Source organism: Tenrec ecaudatus, unplaced genomic scaffold (genome assembly GCF_050624435.1).
Source record: "Tenrec ecaudatus isolate mTenEca1 unplaced genomic scaffold, mTenEca1.hap1 Scaffold_2152, whole genome shotgun sequence".
Lineage (NCBI taxonomy): Eukaryota > Metazoa > Chordata > Mammalia > Afrosoricida > Tenrecidae > Tenrec > Tenrec ecaudatus.
In genome coordinates, this window is record NW_027458393.1 from 38,179 (window position 1) to 45,226 (window position 7,048).

The window sequence follows — 7,048 nt, forward strand, 5'->3', positions numbered from 1 at the left end:
GCGAAGAAAAGGGCAACCGACAAGAAAGGGCAATCCGCACAATATTTCTAAAGAAAAGGAAGCCACAGTGAGGTGCACAAGAGTTCGAGCAATCTAAAATATATAGGATCTACAGGCTACATAGGCAATATGTTTGCCTATAGGCAATACAGGCAGTCGGGCAAGATGAAAAGGCAAAAGGGTTGACACTCATTCCTTCATGAAATACATTTGTGTGTGCTCTACACATACTCATGTTTATAACTGAGCGAGACAAAGGATGTGTGCATGTATGTAAACTGTGTGTGTGTAAACTTTCTCCTGCTATGGTTGTAAGTACGTAAACTTCTTAGCCATAGCCAAACACCTTGAGGGAATGAGTCACTGGGTGTGAGGCTGGGGATCACAGCCACAGAGGGCATCAAGGTCAGCTGGCACAGCATAGTCCACAAAGACAGCATTCCATGCCCTTTGGTGAGTAGTGACTGGCATCTTAAAACTTGCAAGTGGCCATCTCAGATGCAGCTATTGGGCTCAGCTCACCCAGAGCAAAAAGAGGGAAGAACATCAAATATGCCTGGGAACAATTCATCCAACAGGCTAATGGACCAGGAGAACCCCAGCCTCCCAGACCCTGAGACCAGAACTAGACGGTGCCTGGCTTGTCACCAATGCTGGCTGCTCTGAATGGGATCACAATTGAGGGCCCTGGATGAAGTGGGAGAGACATCTGAAACAAACTCAAAATCATTTAAAAAAAAAAAAAGGCTTAGAGCCTCTGAAAATATGGCACTTGGTTTATCTTCAGACCTGACTGCACTCACCTCCATGGTCAAACAACAGGCTAGCAGCAGGCAGGTGTGCTCTCCTTAGCTCAAGCATAGGAGGAGAAAGGGGCAGCATGTGCCCAGGGAAAACGCTCAGATGACAGGAACGAGCAGGAAAGGGAGTGCACTGTGACTTTCGGGGACTGCAGTCAACGTCATGAAATAAAATGTGCAGGAATGGTTATCCAATTTGTTCTGTATATTTTCACTCAAATCACAGTAAACTTTATTTTTAAAGGACTCAAGTTAAGATGAAAGAAGCCTTCTTTATATTTTACTGGCTAGTTTAATAAGTCAAGTCTTTAAGACACTCTCTATTGAACTATATAGTTGCTTTATTGAGGTGAAGTTCCATTCCATTGCTTATTATCTATGTGATACCTTATAAAATTTTTTTTTAAATAAAAAGTTCCCATGTGGCATCACTCCCCCTTACTTCCTGACAGTCTTGAGACCACAAAGTCAGCCTTGCCCAGCCCCACTGCCACATGAGGCTGCCATCATGGACTGCTGAACCCACATAACTCAGTTATGCCGATCACTACATCGATTTAGATCTCAGTTCTTCAAGCTTTTACACACAATATGTCCCTCTGGACAGTAGATTGAGGCCAGGTGGTTATTGTTTTTAGTTCAGAGAGATCCAAATATCGTGAAGCTTTTTCAGGAACCACACCTATTTGTTGGCATTTAATAACTCTCTGCCTCTGAGATAAAACAGCAGGGCAAGAGAACACTTGACATTAACCTGAAGAGAAAGCTACTTAAGAGCAGGCTCCCTGGGCATTATGATCCTCAGAACTCATTGCTGGTGAGGAAAATACGGGTGCTCCCGAGTCAGCGAGGGTCAAGAGCTCTCCATGAGAATGTCAGCCTGTGTCTAGATTTTGTCTGCAGAGGGGGAGGGGGAGACAGTAGGGGCAGAATTAAGGGAAACAGAGGACCCCACAGTTGGTAGGTAGAAACACCATGTACTGGCAGTTTTTGTTTGTTTGTTTGTACTGGTAGTTTTTGTGGCAGCATAAGGAATGACTGATATACCACATCGCTGCTTATTAGGAACATATTACATGCCTAACAATGTCCTGGATCCTCAGCTAAGAAAATGGTGTCACACTGTCATCGCTTTGCTAGTTTTACAATGAAAACCACGGAACTTCTGTCTGCCTCAACGGCATATCTTTGTTGTTGTTTTTCTCTAACCATCCCGCACTTTGGCCAAGAAAGAATTATCTGGACATCTGAGGTCCCGTTTTACAGAAGTTCTGGCTCTCGCGTTTGGTCAAATAGCTACACGTCCTTCCTGAGATTCCTGAGGAACTAGGTAAAATTTGTAGAAGATGCTACAAGAGTTCTACAAGACAATGGAACGGCTCCGTGAACTTGTGGAAGGCCCGTGTCCCTGCCTGACAAGCTCCTAGAGGAGCGGTTCTTCCGGGAGCAGGATTAGTCAGTTCTCTTCTTGCTTCTCCAAGTCTGGCTCATCAGTCTAAGACTGCTGGCTCTCAGCTGTTTTCAAGTGAGCAGGGTCAGCCTGGCAAAGGCCCTCCATGTGGCCTGATGAAGCGCTGCACTGCTGAAGAGGGCTGAGATAGTCACTGACTGCCACTGTGATTAACAATGGCGCCACCTGCCCAGTCTGTAGAGGAGGGAAGTTAAATGGGCAAGGTTTCATAATTTTCTATTTTCATTCCGCTAAGATGATAAAATATAACTTACTGCGTGAATATTAACAGACACATTGTAAATCATATTTAGTTTGACAGGATTTGATGGGGTATGCAGGTTGCTCTATGAATGTACTTGTGGGAGCGATATCATAAAAGTCACATTTTGTCCAAGCAGAACTGCTCCTGATTGTACGATGGAATGAAGCATAGCACATAGCTCAGGGAATGCAAAGTGCGGCTTGACTTTCAGGTGCTCTGTCACTGAGACTCATTTGATAGCCATGCCTCGACCGCTGGACAGTTCCAGAGGGTCGCCGCCAGTATATGGAAATATGAGGAGACTTACAAGTATAACTCTTTGAAACTTAACTAGATTCGATTCACCTTGGCCAAGATTCATCTCCTTCATTCTTGGTTTGAATGAGCTGTGCCTCAGGCCACCTAATTAAAAATGATAGGCCCAACTCCCCTTACTTTTACCCTCTCTTTTCTCATAGGATGAATACCCCCTGAAGGTACTGCATAACTGACTTACAGATTTTGTTTATTATCGGTCTCTTGCGCTAGAGCAGCGGTTCTCAACCAAAGGGGTGGAATGACCCTTTCACAAGGGTTGCCCAATTCATAACAGTAGCAAAATTACAGTTAGGAAGTAGCAACAAAAATAATTTTATGGTTGGGGGGGTCACCACCACATGAACGATCTTAAAGGGTGGCGGCGTTAGGAAGGTTGAGAACCACTGCACTAGAATATATATATATATATATATATATATATATATATATATATATATATATATATATATATATATATATATATATATATATATATATATATTCCACATAAGCTCTTGATTGGCTTTGTTCGCAAGTGCAGAAAGGCTTATACCAGTGCCTGGTACACAGTAAATGTTTGCTGAAGGAAGGACAGAGCAATAGTCTACCCAGGACTAACTGGAGAGCTGTGCTAAGTAGTCAGAGACAATGTTCTGGTTAGTACCATTACTATCCAGGAAGGTAATTTGATTTCTCGAGATCATTATTATACTCCAGTGACCTTCTAATGAGCTAGCTCTCAGGTCCTAGGAAGTAGGGTGTACATAAGGCAGAGAGCAAGAACCACAGAAGATAGGAATCTGGGCAGAGTGAGAGGGGCTCCCAAGTGGCCTCAGGACTATCTTTTCAGAACATAGGCTTAGAGCTAGTGCTCTTCGTTGGTTCTTGAGAGGTGTGGATAAGCAGTCTAAAATTACTGGTTCTCAAATATGTTTTCAAGTGAGAAGGGTGCAGAATTGGCCAAGGTCCACAATGTAGGCCTGATAAATTCCAAGACACCCAGCCAAATCGGCATTTTCCAGGGGCAGCAGGTTACTGTTACGCTCTCACTCTATGCCGAGGGTGTTAATGTTAGAGAGAGAGGCACTTGCCCAGGCCAACTGACCAATATCTGATTGCTTTCCAGGGAGTCCAAGCTCAGAGCACTGAACCTCACTCTTGTGTACATCCCTTGGCCACCAGAACTCTGGACAAGCCCAAGACAGGCCAGCGTAAGCCCTTATGGAGAAGTATAGCTACTTTTCTCTTCCCCCCGAGGCAGGGAGAAGGCCCACCTAGAAAGGATCCATTTAAAGCCATGGTTAATGACAAGATCTAGAGAGGTCACCATCTCTAGAGGTCACTTTTGTTTTTCTGAGTTGTATGTAAGTAAGTCGATACCCATGTAGACTCCTGGAACTAAACAGTCATTCTGGAGCTCCATCCACTGCAGCAGTGAGTCACCACAGCAGCCAATGAGCAGTCTGGCTTTCAGCAAAGGAAACTTAAGATTTAATTTGGTTATTAATCAAATAGTACAGGGATTCTAAAACACAGAATGAAGAAACAGAATTCAAGGTCAAAGGTGGGTGGCCCTTTTTTGTTTAATAATATTTATTGTGTGTGTTTAGCTAACCTTTGTAAACTTTGCAACTAATGCGGCTCCACACTTTGCCTGTCAAGGAAATGCATCTTATGGCTAAGGGCTGGCCCTCTGCCAAGGCAAACAATCCCTGAGCTGTGGCGGGCCTGGGAGAAGCAGAGCTGCCACGCCGCTAACTTGTTAAACACATATAATGGACTTTACTTCACACCAGTGGGACACGTGCCTGTGAGAAGCCCTAAGACCCACGAGCTGGGAATGCTTAGAAAGGGTGCATCCACTCAACCAAGCATCTGCCAAGACTTCCTTCCACCATGCTCTTAGAGAGCTGCTTCTCTCGTGGGCCACCTGACTCGCTCGCTCAGACCAGCTGGCTGACTATGCAAATGAGGGGAATGAGGGAACGTGAACACACTGGGCCCAAAGACACAAGTCACAGCTGGAGATCTGCAAGGATCTAAAGTGTTCATATGTTCTATTAGGAGAACACTGACGCTCAAAATGGCAGAGAAAAACAAGTGACCTGCCCTTGGTTTCTGAGACTAACTTTTTACGGCAATAGACATCTCGGTCTCTCTGGAGGCGCCACAGATGGGTTCAAACTGCTGACCATGCAGATCGCAGCCCAATCCATAACCAATACACCACCAAATGAGAAAAGGCTGTTCTAATGTTTAAAAAAGAAAAAAGAAAATCCTGAAATCAGGCTGTATATTTAATATGGGTCTTTTTGTCATTAAATTTGCCTCATTTGACAGCTTTCCCCCAGATCCTGGATGCTTCCTCCCCCCAACTATCATGATCCGAATTCTACCTTGCAGGGCTGGATAGGGCAGAGGTTGTACACAGGTGCATAAGGGAGCTGGAGGCACAGGGAATCCAGGGTGGATGATACCTTCAGGACCAAGGGTGTGAGGGGCGATGCTGGGAGAGTGGAGGGTGAGTGGGTTGGAAAGGGGGAACTTATTACAAGGATCCACATGTGACCTCCTCCCTGGGAGATGGATGGCAGAGAAGGGGGGGAAGGGAGACTCCGGATAGGGTAAGATATGTCAAAATAACAATGTACAAATTACCAAGGGCACATGAGGGAGAGGGGGAGGGGGAGGGGGGAAAAAAAGAGGACCTGATGCAAAGGGCTTAAATGGAGAGCAAATGCTTTGAGAATGATTGGGGCAGGGAATGTATGGATGTGCTTTATACAATTGATGTATGTATATGTATGGATTGTGGTAAGAGTTGAATGAGCCCCTAATAAAATGTTTAAAAAAATTTTGCCTCATTTGTTCTTATACTAACCTACTTCATCTTACATGTGGGTCCACGAATGGCTAAGATGAACTCTGTTTCAGCATTGTGATAGTCAAATTTTGTGTCAACTTAATAATCTCCTATGGGTAATCAACTTCAAAATGTGATCTGCTATGAGCAGCCAATCAGTTGTGAGAAGATTTGGATGGAATGGAGCACCCTTACTCAGGCCATAGCCTTGATTCAATTGAAAAGAAGTTTCTTTGGGGATGTGGTCTATTTCCAACACAAATACTGTGGGAAAGCTTGCTTGCTTTTAGCTGGCTGATGGGTTCCTCTGGCTCTTTGGACTTAAGCCAATGGACTGCCATACTGCCTACTGATTCTGGGAGATGTCAGCGACCTTCAGGCTTTAGATTCATTATCTCCGCAGCCATAAGCCTGAACTACTGACCTTGGATTAATCCTTCTTAGCAGCCACCAGCCTGGGGTCTTCCTGCTGATCATCAGTCTCATGGCAACATGTGTCAGAAGACTGTAGCCTAGACTAAGGTGACCAGATTTTAACATTGGCAAAGCGGGATACCATTGACAAATCTCATATCCTGGTGAAATAGCCACATAGCAGTCAAAAACTGTATACCCTAGCTTGTCGTGCATTCTTTCCAAAAATCGGACTTTTTAAAAATGCTGTGGGATGCAGGAAAAATTGTTAAAAAGCGGGACGTCTAGACTGACATCTGATCCATGGACTTGGCATTAATGGCTGCTATAACCATGTGCGTAATTTTCTTCATATACATTTATCTCCAAATATAAATATATTAATGTCACTGTTTCCCCCCCGAGATACCCCGGTCTAAGACAAGCACAAAATTAGGTTTTAGTCTTTTCAACCAGAGTCCACATTCATCTTGGCATTGGGATGGCAGGGCTCAAAACTGGCTGCTCAGCGTGTGCAGCCACTACCAATGAAAGTGGGCGTGAAGATCACACGTGCAACGACCACAAGGAGTTATAGGCTCCTAATGTGCAATCTCTCTTCCTGCATAGTCTGACAAAAGGGGACAAATAGGCTGTGTAAGAAGACAGACCCACAGAAGAACACCGGTCAAGATTCGGAAATAGCAATGTGGGACTCAGCCCTCAACAAAAGTAGAAAGGCTGCAGAAAGCCCCCCAGATCATTGATTTCTGTGGGTTTTGTTTGCTTGTCCACTTCCAGTGAAATGCTGGAAGAGCTAGTCAAGGGGCTGGCTGGGGAGAAAGAGGAAACTAAAGGAAGAAGAATCTACGTTTTGGGACATGGTGGGAATCAACAGACAGCTGAAACTGTCTACCATTTATTGTACCTGAATCCTCACAGCAATTCTACAAAATCAGCAACTTTATCCCCATTTCACA